Below are 21,919 nucleotides of genomic sequence, written 5' to 3' on the forward strand. Positions count from 1 at the left end.
TTTGGATTCTTTATTCATCACTCCAAGCAACGTTTGTAAGTTTTACAATATAACTAAAACTACTCATATTTACTGTAGCGTCTCATGTGTATTTCCGTGCATATTTCTACGTGCTAATATGCTAACACGTTTACGAGTGACTGTGTTAGTATTTTCAACTTACAATGGCATTATTTATGTATTGTTTCCGTTTCGCTAGTGGGCAGCCTGGGCCGGAGTTGGCTCTCTTGGTTGCTTTGTTGGGTCTGTTCCTGTCCTTGTCATCTTTACACCCTAATCATGATCTTGTTTTTTAGTCGAAAATCTGAGACTTTTTGGTGCATTTTTGTGAACTTTTGGATCTGCCTTTTGGATTCTTCATTCATCACTCCCAGCAACTTTGGTAAGTTTTGCAATGTAACTAAAACTACTCATATTTACTTAAGTTACGTCTGTAGGAGTGTTTTCATGCATATTTGTACGTGCTAATATGCTAACACGTTTACGAGTGACTGTGTTAGTATTATCAACTTACAATGGCATTCATTTTGTACGGTTTCGGTTTCGCTAGTGAGCGGCCTGGGATGGAGTTGACTCTATCGGTTGCTTTGTTGGGTCTGTTCCTGTCCCTGTCATCTTTACACCCTAATCATGATCTTGTTTTTTAGTCGAAAATCTGAGACTTTTTGGTGCATTTTTGTGAACTTTTGGATCTGCCTTTTGGATTCTTCATTCATCACTCCCAGCAACTTTGGTAAGTTTTACAATGTAACTAAAACTACTCATATTTACTGAAGTTACGTCTGTAGGAGTGTTTTCATGCATATTTGTACGTGGTAATATGCTAAAATGTCACGAGTGACTGTGTTAGTATTATCAACTTACAACGGCATTCTTTTTGTGCGGTTTCGGTTTCGCTAGTGGGCAGCCTGGGACGGAGTTGGCTCTCCTGGTTGCTTTGTTGGGTCTGTTCCTGTCCCTGTCATCTTTGCACCCTAATCATGATCTTGTTTTTTAGTCGAGCATCTGAGACTTTTTGGTGCATTTTTGTGAACTTTTGGATCTGCCTTTTGGATTCTTTATTCATCACTCCAAGCAACGTTTGTAAGTTTTACAATATAACTAAAACTACTCATATTTACTGAAGAGTCCCATGTGTATTTCCGTGCATATTTCTACGTGCTAATATGCTAACACTGTTACAAGTGACTGTGTTAGTATTTTCAACTTGCAATGGCATTATTTATGTATTGTTTCCGTTTCGCTAGTGGGCGGCCTGGGACGGAGTTGGCTCTCTCTGTTGCTTTGTTGGGTCTGTTCCTGTCCCTGTCATCTTTACACCATAATCATGATCTTGTTTTTTAGTCGAAAATCTGAGATTTTTTGGTGCATTTTTGTGAACTTTTGGATCTGCCTTTTGGGTTCTTCATTCATCACTCCAAGCAACGTTTGTAAGTTTTACAATACAACTAAAACTACTCATATTTACTGAAGCGTCCCATGTGTGTTTTTATGCATATTTCTACGTGCTAATATGCTAACACAGTTACGAGTGACTGTGTTAGTATTATCAACTTACAACGGCATTCTTTTTGTATTGTTTCAGTTTCGCTAGTGGGCGGCCTGGGACGTAGTTGGCTCTCTCGGTTGCTTTGTTGGGTCTGTTCCTCTCCCTGTCATCCCTAATCATGATCTTGGTTTTTAGTCGAACATCTGAGACTTTTTGGTGCATTTTTGTGAACTTTTGGATCTGCCTTTTGGATTCTTCATTCATCACTCCTAGCAACGTTTGTGAGGTTTACAATTTAACTAAAACGACATCTGTAGGAATGTTTTCTTGCATATTTGTACGTGCTAATATGCTAACACGTTTACGAGTGACTGTGTTAGTATTTTCAACTTGCAATGGCATTCTTTCTGTATTGTTTCTGTTTCGCTAGTGGGCAGCCTGGGACGGAGTTGGCTCTCTCGGTTGCTTTGTTGGGTCTGTTCCTGTCCCTGTCATCTTTACACCCTAATCATGATCTTGTTTTTTAGTCGAGCATCTGAGACTTTTTGGTGCATTTTTGTGAACTTTTGGATCTGCCTTTTGGATTCTTCATTCATCACTCCAAGCAACGTTTGTAAGTTTTACAATATAACTAAAACTACTCATACTTACTGTAGCGTCTCATGTGTGTTTTCTTGCATATCTCTACGTGCTAATATGCTAACACATTTACAAGCGACTGTGTTAGTATTTTCAACTTGCAATGGCATTCTTTCTGTATTGTTTCCGTTTCGCTAGTGGGCAGCTTGGGACGGAGTTGACTCTATCGGTTGCTTTGTTGGGTCTGCTCCTGTCCCTGTCATCTTTACACCCTAATCATGATCTTGGTTTTTAGTCGAACATCTGAGACTTTTTGGTGCATTTTTGTGAACTTTTGGATCTGCCTTTTGGATTCTTCATTAATCACTCCAAGCAACTTTGGTAAGTTTTACAATGTAACTGAAACGACTCATATTTACTTAAGTTACATCTGTAGGAGTGTTTTCATGCATATTTGTACGTGCTAATATGCTAACATGTTTACAAGTGACTGTGTTAGTATTTTCAACTTGCAATGGCATTCTTTCTGTATTGTTTCTGTTTCGCTAGTGGGCAGCCTGGGACGGAGTTGGCTCTCTCGGTTGCTTTGTTGGGTCTGTTCCTGTCCCTGTCATCTTTACACCCTAATCATGATCTTGTTTTTTAGTCGAACATCTGAGACTTTTTGGTGCATTTTTGTGAACTTTTGGATCTGCCTTTTGGATTCTTCATTCATCCCTCCAAGCAACGTTTGAAAGTTTTACAATATATCTAAAACTACTCATATTTACTTAAGTTACATCTGTAGGAGTGTTTTCATGCATATTTGTACGTGCTAATATGTTAACACGTTTACAAGCGACTGTGTTAGTATTATCAACTTGCAATGGCATTCTTTCTGTATTGTTTCTGATTCGCTAGTGGGCAGCCTGGGACGGAGTTGGTTCTCTCGGTTGCTTTGTTGGGTCTGCTCCTGTCCCTGTCATCTTTACACCCTAATCATGATCTTGTTTTTTAGTCGAACATCTGAGACTTTTTGGTGCATTTTTGGGAACTTTTGGATCTGCCTTTTGGGTTCTTCATTCATCACTCCAAGCAACGTTTGTAAGGTTTACAATATAACTAAAACTACTCATATATACTGAAGCGTCTCATGTGTATTGTCGTGCATATTTCTACGTGCTAATATGCTAACACGTTTACAAGCGACTGTGTTAGTATTTTCAACTTGCAATGGCATTCTTTCTGTATTGTTTCCGTTTCGCTAGTGGGCGGCCTGGGACGGAGTTGGCTCTCTCGGTTGCTTTGTTGGGTCTGTTCCTGTCCCTGTCATCTTTACACCCTAATCATGATCTTGTTTTTTAGTTGAACATCTCAAAGAACTTCAGATTGTGGACCAGAACTACAGTTCATGCATTGATACCATACGTCTGTATCTCATTAGTAGCTAGGAAAAACATTTCTCGTCAGGGCGGACAGCATAACGGAAGGACAAAACAAACCAAAACGGGGTCTCTGGCAGACACGCAGAACACAATCCTGATGCGGACCGACACTTTTGACCGTGGCATTTTTATTCCTTTAACGACGTCGGCCTCTAATTGAATCGTTTCCTCAAACGTGTCTAACAATGGGACGTCTGTGAAGGCGGAGGACGGGTAAGGATGGCCTGCGAGACCACGGATGGCAAGGCAGGAAGGAGACGTAATTTATCATGGGAGACCTCAACAAATAAACTATTCGCCGCTTCGAGAGCGGCGAAGCGGAGGAGTAATCAAGCCAGTGTGTGACCTTAAAACATCCGTTCTTTCGAGCTGCCCGGCGAAATAATGAGACGCGCAATAAATTGTTTAGCAGGGTGATGGTGCGAAGACTCGCTGTTGTTCAAAGAAGTGCGAGCGCGAGCGCTGAACAGGAAGAAGATGCACTGCTTGGGTTTCACTCCGCAAAGAGTTCACTAAGAGGCATGTTGCTGTGCTCGCGCCTGAGGATGTTATTTAACAAAATAAAAGTTTTTATTAACATTCGTCCATACTAGGGTTGTATACTAGTATAGTATCGCTGTACTTAAAGTTAAAAAACGGTACTATACTGTTTGAAAAGTACAGTGTGGAGGGGGGCGTGGCCTGCGGACCTGCAGCGAAACGGGGTGTGCCAGGACCAGCTTCGAGATTTGATTTTTGATTTTTATTAAGGATCCCCCATTAGCTGGTTGCCTCAACAACCCACTAGTCTTCCTGGGGTCCACAATTCAATACAATTACAAGTAAAAGCATATAATTATAACTACACAATACAGAAAAAAATAAAAGCATCAATAAAAAACAAGAAAACAATTTACAGTCACAGAATAATAATTACCATATAAATATAACTACACAATATAAAACCAAACAAATTTAATATAAGCAAACTAATTTAAAAACTCAGATAAAATATTACTCTCTTTTTAAAAACCTGTTTACTTTCAATGCTGGTGAGAATTCGAGGCAGGTTATTCCAGAGCGATAAAGATCTATAAATAAAAGATTTCCGCAAAGCATTCTTCCTGATTTACCGAGATCAGCGACAGGTGCGTAGATATGGCCCACCTGGGCCTGATTATCTAATCACCTGTCGCTCTGTTAAAAGGCAGCAGGTGTTGGAGTTGGCGCAAGAGCGAGAGCAAGAGAGAGACAGACAGACACAAAACAATTGCAGAAAAGCAAGACAATTCATTGCAAAATAAAACTATATTGTGAACCTGTTCCGGGCTCTCATGTCAGTGCTTGGTGGTCCGAGGAACCCGGAGGGGAGAAACCTCCACATACAGGTTCTACGTGATTTGTGTCTTCCGCCCGAATGCAGCTGAGATAGGCTCCAGCACCCTCCGCAACCCGGTAAGGGACAAGCGGTAGAAAATAGATGGATGGATGGATTTCTATATATTGTTTTAATTGGTTTTACCTTTTAAAATAGTTTTTAATCATATTTATTTTGATATTGTTTTGATATTGGTTTTATATCTATTTTTTGTTTTTGTTTTTATTCAGTCATTGGTGGCGCTAAGGATAATATTTGAATATCGTTTATTAATATTGTTGTGCAGCACTTTGGAAACATTTGTGTTGTTTAAATGTGCTATACCAGGGGTCGGCAACCCAAAACGTTGACAGAGCCGTATTGGACCAAAAATACAAAAAACAAATCTGTCTGGAGCCGCAAAAAATTAAAAGCCTTATATAAGTCTTACAATGAAGGCAAAACACAACGTAAGTGTCTTTATTAGCTATATTAGCCTACTATCAAAATGTGTCGGAGGCTGACTCAAATCTTTGTTGACAGAAATGTTGAAATGTAATATTTATTCTACACATTTTTTACAACATTGGAAAACATTCGTAACTCAGAGGCTACTCAGATATCTTCTTTTAATAGATTTATTACAATGTTTGGCAAGCTAGGTAATGTTTGCTGTGGTCTGGAACAACATGGCACACAAACAACTATCTGAAATGCAGCCAATATTAAATACAGATAATGTGTCAGGAGACATGCAAAACTAAATGATATACAAAGAGGATACAAGTAAAGGATATTAAATGAGCTCGAATATACCTACAAATGAGGCATAATGATGCAATATGTACATACAGCTAGCCTAAATAGCATGTTAGCATTGATTAGCTTGCAGTCATGCACTGACCCAATATTCCTGATTAGCACTCCACACAAGTCAATAACATCAACAAAGCGCACCTTTGTGCATCCATGCACAGTATAAAAGGTTTGGTGGACAAAATGAGACAAAGACGGAGAGAACAATTTTACATGTAAACAAAATGTTGCGTCACACTCCACACTATGGTGGGTTCAAGAACTGCCAAAATTAGTAGGACAAAACGATGTTCACCAAATACTCTCATCAGTAAAGCATACACAGGCTTGTGTCATGTTTGTCATCAAACAAAAAACATACTAAAACAAAACAAAAAATGTTCCCATCTTTTTCCACTTTCAATCCTTTTTTAAAGTGCCACTAGGGTGGCACTAAAGAGGCGCATGCGGCTCGAGAGCCGCGGGTTGCTGATGCCCGTGCTATACAAATAAAGTGGATTGGATTGGATTGGTTCCCCCTTTTTTCTCCTTTTTTAACGGGCACTTAGGGAAATTGCTGGTTTTTACGAGCAGAGGAGCATGTTCGGCAGCGCGCACACACCGAGTACTTACAAGCAGACACAGTGTGTGGACAGAAAAGGGAGAAAGGACGCATTTTGGCTTAAAAAGTAAAGATAAAGTTGAAGTTATAACACTGAAATGCCCACCGGAAGAGGTGTTAAGACATGGCAGGGTTTTTGCTACTTCTAAATCACTAATCCTCGCCTCCATGGCGACAAATAAAGTAAGTTTCTGACAAGTATTATTATCACTGCAGGACGAGGCATAGCTAAACATGCTTCACTACACACCGTAGTCACCCCATTGAATCCAATACAAAAAAGTTCTGTTTTCATCTCAAAATTCCACAGTATTCTGGACATCTTTGTTGGTGAATCTTTTGCAATTTGTTTAATGAACAATGAAGACTGCAAAGAAGAAAGTTGTAGGTGGGATCGGTGTATTAGCGGCTAGCTGCAGCAACACAACCAGGAGGACTTTGACTTGGATAGCAGATGCGCTAGCCGACGCTAGCCAACGCTAGCCGACGCTAGCCGACGCTAGCCGACGACCGCACGGATGATCGGGTGAAGTCCTTCATCCTTCCGTCGATCGCTGGAATGCAGGTGGGCACGGGTGTTGATGAGCAGATGATGGCTGGCTGGCGTACGTGGAGCGCTAATGTTTTTATCATAGCTCTGTGAGGTCCCGTAGCTAAGTTAGCTTCAATGGCGTCGTTAGCAACAGCATTGTTAAGCTTCGCCAAGCTGGGAATTACATGTCCATGGTTTAATAGTATTGTTGATCTTCTGTCTATCCTTCCAGTCAGGGGTTTATTTATTTTGTTTCTATCTGCATTTGAGCCCGATGCTATCACGTTAGCTCAGTAGCTAAAGAGCTTCGCCGATGTATTGTCGTGGAGATAAAAGTCACTGTGAATGTCCATTTCGCGTTCTCGACTCTCATTTTCAAGAGGATATAGTATCCGAGGTGGTTTAAAATACAAATCCGCGATCCACAATAGAAAAAGGAGAAAGTGTGGAATCCAATGAACCCTTGTACCTAAGTTACGGTCAGAGCGAAAAAAGATACGTCCTGCACTGCACTCTAGTCCTTCACTCTCACGTTCCTCATCCACAAATCTTTCATCCTCGCTCAAATTAATGGGGTAATCGTTGCTTTCTCGGTCCGAATCTCTCTCGCTGCTGGTGTAAACAATGGGAAAATGTGAGGAGTCCTTCCTCCGGTGACGTCACGCTACTTCCGGTATAGGCAAGGCTTTTTTTTAATCAGCGACCAAAAGTTGCGACCTTTATCGTCGATGTTCTCTACTAAATCCTTTCAGCAAAAATATGGCAATATCGCGAAATGATCAAGTATGACACATAGAATGGATCTGCTATCCCCGTTTAAATTAAAAAAAAATCATTTCAGTAGGCCTTTAAAAGGCTTTATTAATAAAGTTGCTATGGTATGCTAAAAGAAGAAGAAGAAGAAGAAGTTGAATAAATACATTCATTTTGGTGGAGAAAGCCATGTGTGTGAATGCTTTGGAGTGAGTCGATTACTAATAGCATTGAGCAATTAAAAATTGTCACTGCATAAGTTAGCAGCTAAATTAGAAGCCTCTGTTTTGAAATGATTATACTATCGTTTACAAAAGGCTGCATTGTAGATGAATGCCCATATTGCTCGTCCCCATAGTCACACGCTGAGTCTTTATTACGGACATATTTTGTTGTTTTGATTAAATGCATGTTAATTGTTTGTGCAAAGCGTGTTTACGGTCTTATATAACATCCCGTCAGGATGTGTCCTGACTGACCTTCATCCATTTTAAAACTCTTTAGTCCAAAAAAAACATAGATTTTTTTTTTTTTTCGCACTTATGTCTGACAGTTGGTTATGCAAACATGAATTGAAATTAAAAAAAATTTAAAAAGTCAACCGAATCTTGTCCAAAAAGTAAAATAAAAAAAGCTGCATCAAATACCAAACACAGATCAAGGTTCAGTTTCCACTTGGACAGGTTTCTTCTCCATCCCCAAAGGGAAATCTTTCCCTTTTAATCCAGCTCTCATTTCAAGTCTTGCTTGCCCAACTTAATTTGTTGCTTCAGTTCACTGGACCCAGAAGTTGTCTTATAATTAACATTAGTCCGTCTGGAAGGACGAGTTGTAAATGCGGTAGCGTGAGGGTTTTAGATGCATTTTATTTATTTGAATTCCAATCTATAAGGCGCTACTTTTTTCCTACGCTTTGAACCCTACAGCTTATAAAACGGTGCAGCTAATTTAAGGATTTTTTCTCCACAGATAATGCAAATAGATTTTTTTTTAAAAGTGCTTTCAACGGGAAGTACAGGAGCCGTTCTGTCTTTTAGTTTCCATAGTGTTTCTACTCATACGGATTCTTCATTAATCACTCCGAGCAACGTTTGGAAGGTTTTCAGTACAACTAATACGGTTGTTACTTACTTGCGATGTCTGTTGGAGTGTTTTTGTCAGATTCAAACACTGACGACATCTATTAAACAAGACAAGAAGCAAGGAATTAAACAGAGACAGAATTAAATTTGGCTCAATTGAGGAGAGACGTCTGGGCTGTGCTCTTGCACAGTCTCCATCACGCTCTGGCGAAAGATTATACGCCTCCTCTTTTATTTGGACTTTCCCTGATTACATGGCAACAGCTGTTTCTAAAGGAAGGGGGTCGTAAACAGCCATCGCCTTTGGTTATGGAACAGTTCAAAGAAAAGGTCGTAAACAGTTCACCAAAAAAGGTCGTAAAACAGTTTAAAGAAGAGGTCCCTGTAGGGGAGTCTGGTCCTGCTTCCTCTTCGCTTTGTAGATCTCGGATCAAGACAATATATTTCTGTTGAATACAATACATGAAAGAAACAGAACACCTCCATGTTGCTTCCCATCCTACACAGTGGAGTTTTACAAGCCTTCTGCTTGGTAGAATTAAAGACACTCATGGCAACACAAAGTTTTGTGATAACTTAGATACAATTATTCTAACATTTTTCATGCCTATGTTTACATGCTACGGTAATGTAATGATGCTAGCATGAGCAAATATGCTAACACATTTACAATGGCATTCTTTTTGTCGCCGTTTCAGTTTGGTAAATTCACCAAAACGTCACCGTGGAGTCATAGAGTGTGTTCAGCTGATTGGGGAGCTGGCTTCCGCAGCTAGCGGGTACATGACGCTGACTTATGTTTTGTTTGAGCAGCCGTTTTACTGCCCTGTTACAGACACCGTTTGGAAAAGGAGGGGGGTGCATCATTTTGCAATGCAGTCTGCTGAAAACGACGGAAAGCGCTGTAGGTCAAAGTTGGAACTGCCAACAAAACACATGTTTTAAATATTCCACACTCTACTGCCATCCGGTGGCTAAAATGGATAGTGCAACACCCTAATTTGTCACGTGTCAGGTGTCGGGTAAACGGCATCAAATGGGGCAACATGTATCCCCTTCCCTACTTTGATGCAGTCTGGGCCTACACGAGGGAGGGTTTTAACATGGCCCCCATTCTTGGGTTGATCTCGCGTAAAGGGAAGAGGAGGGGGGGTGCATCATTTTGCAATGCAGTCTGCTGAAAATGATGGAAAGCGCTGTAGGTCAAAGTTGGAACTGCCAACATGTTTTAAATATTCCACACTCTACTGCCATCCGGTGGCTAAAATGGATAGTGCAACACCCTAATTTGTCACGTGTCAGGTGTCTGGTAAATGGCGTCAAACGGGGCCACATGGATCCCCTTCCCTACTGTGATGCAGTCCAGGCCTACACGAGGGAGGGTTTTAATATGGCCCCCATTCTTGGGTTGATCTCGCGTAAAGGGAAGAGGAGGGGGGGTGCATCATTTTGCAATGCAGTCTGCTGAAAACGACGGAAAGCGCTTTAGGTCAAAGTTGGAACTGCCAACAAAACACTTTTTTAAAATATTCCACACTCTACTGCCATCCGGTGGCTAAAATGGATAGTGCAACACCCTAATTTGTCACGTGTCAGGTGTCGGGTAAACGACATCAAATGGGGCAACATGGATCCCCTTTCTACTGTGATGCAGTCTGGGCCTACACGAGGGAGGGTTTTAACATGGCCCCCATTCTTGGGTTGATCTCGCGTAAAGGGAAGAGGAGGAGGGTGCATCATTTTGCAATGTAGTCCGCTGAAAACGACGGAAAGCGCTGTAGGTCAAAGTTGGAACTGCCAACAAAACACATGTTTTAAATATTCCACACTCTACTGCCATCCGGTGGCTAAAATGGATAGTGCAACCCCCTTAATTTGTCACGTTTCATGTGTCGGGTAAACGGCATCAAATGGGGCAACATGGATCCCCTTCCTACTTTGATGCAGTCTGGGCCTACACGAGGGAGGGTTTTAACATGGCCCCCATTCTTGGGTTGATCTCGCGTAAAGGGAAGAGGAGGGGGGGTGCATCATTTTTCAATGCAGTCTGCTGAAAACGACGGAAAGCGTTTTAGGTCAAAGTTGGAACTGCCAACAAAACACTTTTTTAAAATATTCCACACTCTACTGCCTTTCGGTGGCTAAAATGGATAGTGCAACACCCTAATTTGTCACGTGTCAGATGTCGGGTAAACGGCATCAAATGGGGAAAAATGGATCCCCTTCCCTACTTTGATGCAGTCTGGGCCTACACGAGGGAGGGTTTTAACATGGCCCCCATTCTTGGGTTGATCTCGCGTAAAGGGAAGAGGAGGGGGGGTGCATCATTTTTCAATGCAGTCTGCTGAAAACGACGGAAAGCGTTTTAGGTCAAAGTTGGAACTGCCAACAAAACACTTTTTTAAAATATTCCACACTCTACTGCCTTTCGGTGGCTAAAATGGATAGTGCAACACCCTAATTTGTCACGTGTCAGGTGTCGGGTAAACGGCATCAAATGGGGCAACATGGATCCCCTTCCCTACTTTGATGCAGTCTGGGCCTACACGAGGGAGGGGCTTCACTTGGCCCCCTTTATTGGGTTGATCTCGCGTAAAGGAAAGAGGAGGGGGGGTGCATCATTTTGCAATGCAGTCTGCTGAAAATGATGGAAAGCGCTGTAGGTCAAAGTTGGAACTGCCAACAAAACACATGTTTTAAATATTCCACACTCTACTGCCATCTGGTGGCTAAAATGGATAGTGCGACCCCCTTAATTTGTCACGTTTCATGTGTCGGGTAAATGGCATCAAACGGGGCCACATGGATCCCCTTCCTACTGTGATGCAGTCTGGGCCTACACGAGGGAGGGTTTTAACATGGCCCCCTTTATTGGGTTGATCTCGCGTAAAGGGAAGAGGAGGAGGGTGCATCATTTTGCAATGCAGTCTGCTGAAAATGATGGAAAGCGCTGTAGGTCAAAGTTGGAACTGCCAACAAAACACATGTTTTAAATATTCCACACTCTACTGTCATCCGGTGGCTAAAATGGATAGTGCGACCCCCTTAATTTGTCACGTTTCATGTGTCGGGTAAACGGCATCAAACGGGGCCACATGGATCCCCTTCCTACTGTGATGCAGTCTGGGCCTACACGAGGGAGGGGTTTAACTTGGCCCTCTTTATTGGGTTGATCTTGCGTAAAGGGAAGAGGAGGGGGGGGGTGCATCATTTTGCAATGCAGTCTGCTGAAAATGATGGAAAGCGCTGTGGTCAAAGTTGGAATTGCCACAAAATTAATTTTTTAAAATATTCAACAATCCACTGCCATCTGGTGGTCTGAAATGGATAGTGCAAACCCCTAATTTGTCACGTTTCAGGTGTCGGGTAAATAGGGCCACATGGATCTCCTTACAGTCTGGATTTTATCAAGTTGTTTTTTTAGTTACACTCGAAGCAACGTGACATAAATCAAGTTTTTTTCTCCCTAATCCAATTAATCGATTAATCGTGGCGACATTAAAATTGTCTTTGCTTAACTGGCTATTAAACGAACCATTTGGCGCCTCATTAAAATCAGCGCACACTTGCACCAAGTCCGGGGAACAGCAATAATGTTTTTTTTTGTTTGTTTTTATTGCAGGCGCTTGTTCTACAATGCATGAGCGGGGTTTCAATTAGCCACGCTCGGCCCCGCCGTCCAAAGCGCGCCTTGAATTTTTGGACCCCCGGTGCAATTGGGTTTGACAAGCCTGTAATGGCGCGCATGACTCCAAAAGCATGTCGAGTGCAGCGAGGGAAGGGACTCGTTAATTAAGGGGGGGGGGTTTCACGAGGAAGCCCAGGAATAAAAAAGGAAGATGTGCGGCGAGTTAAGTACATAAATGGAGTGTTGTAGTGTGTGTGTTCTTGTATTTCCACCCTTCTTGGGACATCAAGAAGGAAAAGTAGCTTCCACATGAGGAGGTGTGAACGTGTGATGACATCAATCATGGTCCCAATAACATTGCATCTAATAGAGAATGTCTCATTTGCACCCCTGCTGGTCAAAATGAGGGTGGTCCCAAAAAGGAGGGATTTTTCAAATTGACTGTGTGTCGCTTTTAAAAGTGCTCCCCCCCCCCTCTGGTCAACATATGAAATAACAAGTGTGTGTAAGACATGGAAATGCGCTCCCTTTGGCCAGAATTTTTTTTTTTTTTTTTAATAAATATGTGTATAGAGACAAGAAAGTTAAAAATAAAGATTAAAAACTAATTAGAAAAAAAAAAATTAATATAAAAAGAATAAACTAAAAGCAGTCTTTTTCTCACAATGTATCAACTTTTTTCTTGTAAAATTGGGAGCAATTTCTCATATTCTTTCTGTTTCTGTAATATTGCAATATTTTCTCGTAAAATTTTATTTTTTAATGCAAAATGGGGACATTTGTCATATAAAATTCAGACTTTTATCACAATATTGCCCTTTTTTTTGTTGTTGTTCTTGTAAAATGGTGAATTTTTTTTAAAGTAAAATTACGACTTTTGTCATATTTTTGCCAAGTAAAATTCCGATTATTATTATAATATTGCCCAAATTTTAAAGTTTTCTTATAAAATTGTGACTTTTGTCGAGTAAAATGACGACTCTTTTCATAAAATTGCCAAAATGTTAAGCTTTTCTTGTAAAACTGCGACTGCTATTGAAAAAAATTCCAACTTCTATCATAATATTGCACAAATGTTCATTTTTTATTGTAAAATTTTGACTTGCGTTGAGTAAAATTACGACTTTTATTGTAACACTGCCAAAGTTTTTCTTGTGAAATTGTGACCTTTTTCTTGAGAAACTCATTTTTCACAACAAAGCTTTTTTATATTTGCATAGTATTTATATTTTATTAATGTTGTAAATAACATCTTTATATATCTAGTAAGGCTGGTCCTGAAGAGGGAGGCATTATTCGGAGGTCCCAAGAAGGTAACACATACAGGAGAGAGAGAGTGAGTGTGTGTGTGTGTGTGTGTGTGTGTGTGTGTGTGTGTGTGTGTGTGTGTGTGTGTGGGTGGGTGTGTGTGAGTGTGTGTGTGTGTGTGTGTGTTCTTGTATTTCCGCCCTTCTTGAGACATCAACAAGGAAAAGTATCTTCCATATGAGGAGGTGTGAACAAGTGATGACATAAATCATGGTCCAAATAACATTGCATCTAATAGAGAATGTCTCATTTGCACCCCTGCTGGTCAAAATGAGGGTGGTACCAAAAAGGAGGGATTTTTCAAATTGACTGTGTCGGTTTTAAAAGTGCTCCCCCTCTGGTCAACATATGAAATAACAAGTGTGTGTAAGACATGGAAATGCGCTCCCTTTGGCCAAAATTAATTTAAAAAAATAAAATAAATATGTGTATAGAGACATACTGTATTAAAGAAAGTTAAAAATGAAGATTAAAAACTAATTACAAACAAAAACAATTAATATAAAAACAATAAACTAAAAGCAGTCTTTTTCTCACAATGTGTCAACTTTTTTCTTGTAAAATTGGGAGCAATTTCTCATATTCTTTCTGTTTCTGTAATATTGCAATATTTTCTCGTAAAATTTTATTTTTTAATGCAAAATGGGGACATTTGTCATATAAAATTCAGACTTTTATCACAATATTGCCCATTTTTTTGTTGTTCTTGTAAAATAATGACATTTTTTTTAAAGTCAAATGATGACTTTTGTCATATTTTTGCCAAGTAAAATTCTGATTATTATTATTATAATATTGCCAAAATTATAAAGCTTTCTTATAAAACTGTGACTTTTGTCGAGTAAAATTACGACTCTTCATAAAATTGCCAAAATGTTAAGCTTTTCTTGTAAAACTGTGACTGCTATTGAGTAAAATTCTCAAATTCTCAATTTTTCAAATTGACTGTGTCGGTTTTAAAAGTGCTCCCCCTCTGGTCAACATATGAAATAACGAGTGTGCGTAAGACATGGAAATGTGCTCCCTTTGGCCAGAATTAATTTTAAAAAATAAAATAAGGACAAAGTTAAAAATGAAGATTAAAGACTAATTACAAACAAAAAATTGGAAATAAAAAGAATAAACTAAAAGTAGTTTTTTTCTCACAATGTGTCGACTTTTTTCTCATACAATTGGGAGCAATTTCTCATATTCTTTCTGTTTCTGTAATATTGCAATATTTTCTCGTAAAATTGTTACTTTTTTGATGTAAAATTATTACTTTTTAATGCAAAATATAAAATTCAGACTTTTATCACAATATTGCCCATTTTTTTGTTGTTCTTGTAAAATAATGAATTTTTTTTTAAAGTCAAATGATGACTTTTGTCATATTTTTGCCAAGTAAAATTCCGATTATTATTATTATAATATTGCCAAAATTATAAAGCTTTCTTATAAAACTGTGACTTTTGTCGAGTAAAATTACGACTCTTCGTAAAATTGCCAAAATGTTAAGCTTTTCTTGTAAAACTGCGACTGCTATTGAGTAAAATTCTCAAATTCTCAAATCCTCAATTTTTCAAATTGACTGTGTCGGTTTTAAAAGTGCTCCCCCTCTGGTCAACATATGAAATAACAAGTGTGTGTAAGACATTGAAATGCGCTCCCTTCGGCCAGAATTAATTAAAAAAAAAAAAAATAAGGACAAAGTTAAAAATGAAGATTAAAGACTAATTACAAACAAAAAATTGGAAATAAAGAGAATAAACTAAAAGTAGTTTTTTTCTCACAATGTGTCGACTTTTTTCTCATACAATCGGGAGCAATTTCTCATATTCTTTCTGTTTCTGTAATATTGCAATATTTTCTCGTAAAATTATTACTTTTTTGATGTAAAATTATTACTTTTTAATGCAAAATATAAAATTCAGAATTGTATCACAATATTGCCCTTTTTTTTTGTTGTTCTTGTAAAATACTGACATTTTTTTAAAGTCAAATGATGACTTTTGTCATATTTTTGCCAAGTAAAATTCCGATTATTATTATTATAATATTGCCAAAATTATAAAGCTTTCTTATAAAACTGTGACTTTTGTTGAGTAAAATTACAACTCTTCATAAAATTGCCAAAATGTTAAGCTTTTCTTGTAAAACTGCGACTGCTATTGAGTAAAATTCTCAAATTCTCAAATTCTCAATTTTTCAAATTGACTGTGTCGGTTTTAAAAGTGCTCCCCCTCTGGTCAACATATGAAATAACAAGTGTGCGTAAGACATTGACATGCGCTCCCTTCGGCCAAAATTAATTTAAAAAAAATAAAATAAGGACAAAGTTAAAAATGAAGATTAAAGACTAATTACAAACAAAAAATTGGAAATAAAAAGAATAAACTAAAAGTAGTTTTTTTCTCACAATGTGTCGACTTTTTTCTCATACAATTGGGAGCAATTTCTCATATTCTTTCTGTTTCTGTAATATTGCAATATTTTCTCGTAAAATTATTACTTTTTTGATGTAAAATTATTACTTTTTAATGCAAAATATAAAATTCAGACTTTTATCACAATATTGCCTATTTTTTTTGTTGTTCTTGTAAAATAATGACATTTTTTTTAAAGTCAAATGATGACTTTTGTCATATTTTTGCCAAGTAAAATTCCGATTATTATTATTATAATATTGCCAAAATTATAAAGCTTTCGTATAAAACTGTGACTTTTGTCGAGTAAAATTACGACTCTTCATTAAATTGCCAAAATGTTAAGCTTTTCTTGTAAAACTGCGACTGCTATTGAGTAAAATTCTCAAATTGTCAATTTTTCAAATTGACTGTGTCGGTTTTAAAACTGCTCCCCCTCTGGTCAACATATGAAATAACAAGTGTGTGTAAGACATTGAAATGCGCTCCCTTCGGCCAAAATTAATTAAAAAAAATAAAATAAGGACAAAGTTAAAAATGAAGATTAAAGACTAATTACAAACAAAAAATTGGAAATAAAAAGAATAAACTAAAAGTAGTTTTTTTCTCACAATGTGTCGATTTTTTTCTTATAAAATTGGGAGCAATTTCTCATATTCTTTCTGTTTCTGTAATATTGCAATATTTTCTCGTAAAATTATTACTTTTTTGATGTAAAATTATTACTTTTTAATGCAAAATATAAAGTTCAGACTTTTATCACAATGTTGCCCATTTTTTTGTTGTTCTTGTAAAATAGTGACATTTTTTTAAAGTCAAATTATGACTTTTGTCATATTTTTGCCAAGTAAAATTCCAATTATTATTATTAGAATATTGGCACGATTCGAAAGTTTTCTTATAAAATTGTGACTTTTGTCAAGTAAAATTGCGACTCTTTTCATAAAATTGCCAAAATGTTAAGCTTCTCTTGCAAAACTGCGACTGCTATTGAATGAAATTCCAATTTTTATCATAATATTGCACAAATGTTCAGTTTTTATTGTAAAATTACGACTTTTATTATAACACTGCCAAAGTTTTTATTGTGAAATTGTGACCTTTTTCTTGTGAAATTCCATCTCATTTTTCACAACAAGCTTTTTTATGTTCGCATAGTATGTATATATTATTAATGTTGTAAATACACATCTTTATATACCTACAAGGGGTGGTCCTAAAGAGGGAGGCCTTTTTCTCAGGTCTCAAGAAGGTATGAAATACAAAAATGTGTGTGTGTGTGTGTGTGTGTGTGTGTGTGTGTGTGTGTGTGTGTGTGTGTGTGTGTGTGTGTGTGTGTGTGTGTGTGTGTGTGTGTGTGTGTGTGTGTGTGTGTGTGTGTGTGTGTGTGTGTGTGTGTGTGTGTGTGTGTGTGTGTGTGTGTGTGTGTGTGTGTGTGTGTGTGTGTGTGTGTGTGTGTGTGTGTGTGTGTGTGTTACGGTCAATTAATTGATGATATGACAGGGAACGTGTCAGAATGTGGTGTCTGTCGGAGACAACTAATTAGATCTCACTGTGAGGCTTTGCCCTGGTGTCCTGTCGTCGTCCCGAGTCCAAAGTCGTTTTATCCCGCTCTAATTTAGTGCAAAAACAGATAGGACAGCTACCATATTTTTCCGGACTATAAGGCGCACTTCAAATCCTTTTTTCCCCCCTCAAAGCTCGACACAGTGCGCCTTATAACCCGGTGCGCCTACGGTACGGAATAATTCTGGTTGTGCTTACCGACCTCGAAGCAATTTTATTCGGTGCATGGTGTAATGATAAGTGTCACCAGTAGATGGCAGTCACACATAAGAGATACGTGTAGACTGCAATATGACTCAAGTAAACAACACCAACATTGCATGTGTTCCGTTGAAAATATAGAACGTTACACACGGCGCTCGAAAATCTATCAACATGTTTCAGTAGGACTTTGGTAAGCTATGAAGCCACACCGCTTGACGGATTGCACTGTGCTTCAACATAGGAGTATTATTATGGTGTGTGTATAAGGTAAGACATATTATCTGGCGTTTTTTTTCCACAATATTATGTAAAAGCAACTTTTCTTACATTCTGGTACCTGCTGATCTGTATTTGGGATCTGCATAAGTCTGCCTTTGTAGTCGGTGCCGACTCCGTAGCTGATAAGCTTCTTCTTTTTCTCGACCTTCTTGTTATGGGACATTCATCCTCCGCTGTTGCCATTTCTAATATAAAGTTCTTACTTGTATCTGTCAGTAAACTCGCCATGAAAGTGCTAAAACATACCGGTGTAGTGAGTTTACATTATTCACCCAAAGAACTTTAGTTATTAGAGAGTTCCGGCAGGACGGTTTTTCACAGGACACATTTCCGGCGTTCTTGTTGTTTCCGGATGAGCAGATGCTGCTCCGTTATTGATGGAAGTAAAGTCCGAATGTCATTAAATTAGTTAGCGCCATCTTTTGACACTTCTTCCACTCCCGTCCTTGCACGCTACACCGCTACAACAAAGATGGCGGGGAGAAGACGCTGTCGAAGGTGAGCCACGTAAATAAGACCGCCCACAAAACAGCGCGAGGAAGACTTTTACATTTAGGGAAACGAAAAAATAATATGACTTCTTTAATGCGCCCTATAAACTGATTTTCAAGGTAAAAAGTGATTTTCAAGGTAAAAGTTGATATTCAAGGTAAAAACTAATTTTCAAGGTAAAAACTGATTTTCAAGACAAAAACTGATTTCCGAGGTAAAAACTGATTTTCAAGGGAAAAACTGATTTTCAAGGCAAAAACTGATTTCCAAGGTAAAAACTGATTTCCAAGGTAAAAAATGATTTTCAAGGTAAAAACTGATTTTCCAGGTAAAAGCTGATTTTCAAGGTAAAAACTGATTTTCAAGGTAAAAACTGATATTCAAGGTAAAAAATGATTTTCAAGGTAAAAGTTGATTTTCAAGGTAAAAACTGATTTTCAAGGTAAAAGTTGATTTTCAAGGTAAAAACTGTTTTTCAAGGTAAAAGTTGATTTTCAAGGTAAAAACTGATTTTCAAGGTAAAAGTTGATTTTCAAGGTAAAAGTTGATTTTCAAGGTGAAAACTGTTTTTCAAGGTAAAAGTTGATTTTCAAAGTAAAAACTGATTTTCAAGGTAAAAGTTGATTTTCAAGGTAAAAGCTGATTTTCAAGGTAAAAAGTGATTATAAAGGTAAAAGTTGATTTTCAAAGAAAAAAATTATTTTCAAGGCAAAAACTACATTTTTAAGGTAAAAAGTGATTTTCAAGGTAAAAGTTCATTTTTAAGGTAAAAACTGATTTTCCAGGTAAAACAGTTCAAGGTAAAAACTGATTTTCAAGGTAAAAGTTGATTTTCAAGGTAAAAACTGTTTTTCAAGGTAAAAGTTGATTTTCAAGGTAAAAACTGATTTTCAAGGTAAAAGTTGATTTTCAAGGTAAAAACTGTTTTTCAAGGTAAAACAGTTCAAGGTAAAAACTGATTTTCAAGGTAAAAGTTTATTTTCAAGGTAAAAACTGATTTTCAAGGTAAAAGTTGATTTTCAAGGTAAAAACTGATTTTCAAGGTAAAAGTTGATTTTCAAGGTGAAAACTGTTTTTCAAGGTAAAAGTCGATGTTCAAAGTAAAAACTGATTTTCAAGGTAAAAGTTGATTTTCAAGGTAAAAGCTGATTTTCAAGGTAAAAAGTGATTATAAAGGTAAAAGTTGATTTTCAAAGTAAAAAATTATTTTCAAGGCAAAAACTACATTTTCAAGGTAAAAACTGATTTTCAAGGTAAAAGTTGATTTTCAATGTAAAAACTGATTTTAAGGTAAAAGTTGATTTTCAAGGTAGAAAAACTGATTTTCAAGGTAAAAGTTGATTTTCAAGGTAAAAACTGATTTTCAAAGTAAAAGTTGATTTTCAATGTAAAAACTGATTTTCAAGGTAAAAGTTGATTTTCAAGGTAAAAACTGATTTTCAACGTAAAAGTTGATTTTCAAGGCAAAAACTGATTTTCAAGGCAAAAACTGATTTTCAAGGTAAAAGTTGATTTTCAAGGTAAAAACTGATTTTCAAAGTAAATGTTGATTTTCAAGGTAAAAACTGATTTTCAAGGTAAAAGTTGATTTTCAAGGTAAACACTGATTTTCAAGGTAAACACTCATTTTCAAGGTAAAAGTTAATTTTCAAGGTAAAAGCTGATTTTCAAGTGAAAAACTGATTTTAAAGGTAAAAGTTAATTTTCAAGGTAAAAGCTGATTTTCAAGGCAAAAAGTGATTTTCAAGGTAAAAAATTATTTTAACAAAAAATGTAATGGTACAATAAGCTGGACGAAGTGGCTGGGGAGAGGGGAGTCTGTGGTCCCCTCCAAGGTTTCTCATTGTCATCCCATTGGGTTGAGTTTTTCTTGCCCTAATGTGGGCTCTGAACCGAGGATGTCGTTGTGGCTTGTGCAGCCCTTTGAGACACTTGTGATTTAGGGCTATATAAATAAACATTGATTGAAGCTGCAATATTTGAAGGGCAATGTGCCGAGCGAGGACTGTAAACACAACCGACCATGGACTCCTCTTCGCCCTTACACCTATGGACTATTGAGAGCCTCAGAGTAGCCGAGTGTGCATGATTTGGGGACGTGGGAGGAAGCCAGAGTACCTGGAGGAAACCCACACAAGCTGGCAGAGATGCTCCCGCGGAGATTTGAGCTCCCGATCTCCTGGCTGTGAGGCCTCGGTGAAACCATCGGAAACTGAAAGTTATTTTCAGTCTGGCTTCTGAACGAGGTTTGTCAAACCATTAAAATATTTAGCCTTTTGTCCGTCGTTAACTCGTAATTAATCACGATTGCTTGCAGATAAACAGAATGTTTTTATCTTTAATAGACGTCTCTTGGACAGATCCTTTTCAAGTTTTTAAATATATTAACATGGGGCTGGGCAGTATGATTGTTTTAATTATGCTTTTTTCATAGCTCTCTAAATTTTGAGGAAAAAAAATATTTTTCCATATATTAGTCGCACGGGAGATATATACGATGTGAAATTAATCATTATTTAATTATTAATTATAATTACAATTAAGTTATAATAATAATTATATTATTATTATAATTATAAAAATAATAATTATAATTATAATTATAATTATTTAATTATTATACACAGAAAGATTTTGTAAATGTTTATTCACATAGCTTAATTGTTTCCAAACGGTGTCTGTAACGCGGCAGTAAAACGACTGATCGAACAAAACAGAAGTCATCGTCATGGACCCGCTAGCTGCGGAAGCTAGCTCTCCAATCAGCTAAACGGACTCGATAACTCTATGGTGACGTTTTGGTGAATTTACTGAGGAATTCGTGAAACTGAAACAATACAAAAAGAATGCCATTCTAAGTTGATGATACCAACACAGACTTAGACTTCCAGGGCGGTATAGCTCGGTTGGTGGAGTGGCCGTGCCAGTAACTTGAGGGTTCCAGGTTGGATCCCTGCTTCCGCCATCCTAGTCACTGCCGTTGTCCTTGGGCAAGACACTTTACCCGCCTGCTCCCACTGCTACCCACACTGGTTTGGTGTCTGTAACTTAGATATCGGGTTTCACTAGAGAAAAGCGCTTTCTGAAAACCTGTTCTTTATTTTCAATGGCACATTTAAAGTTTTGGTGTTGTTTACTGGCGTCATATCGCAGTCTACACGTATCTCGTATGTGTGACCGCCATCTACTGGTCACAGCCACAGATGGTTTATCTAGTTATTAACATTATTTACACATTACTTTGTCTGTTTCAGTCACTATGTTATGTAGTCACTACAGTAGTTACAACTTGTGTTCGCATCCACAGGAACCACATGGGTTAGCCTGCTCTATACAGTATTTACAACCTTACTAGTGTTCACTTCACAGCCACAGATGGTTCATGTAGTTATTGACATTATTTACACATTACTTTGTCTGTTTCA

Source organism: Entelurus aequoreus, linkage group LG02 (genome assembly GCF_033978785.1).
Source record: "Entelurus aequoreus isolate RoL-2023_Sb linkage group LG02, RoL_Eaeq_v1.1, whole genome shotgun sequence".
NCBI classification, from domain to species: Eukaryota; Metazoa; Chordata; class Actinopteri; order Syngnathiformes; family Syngnathidae; genus Entelurus; species Entelurus aequoreus.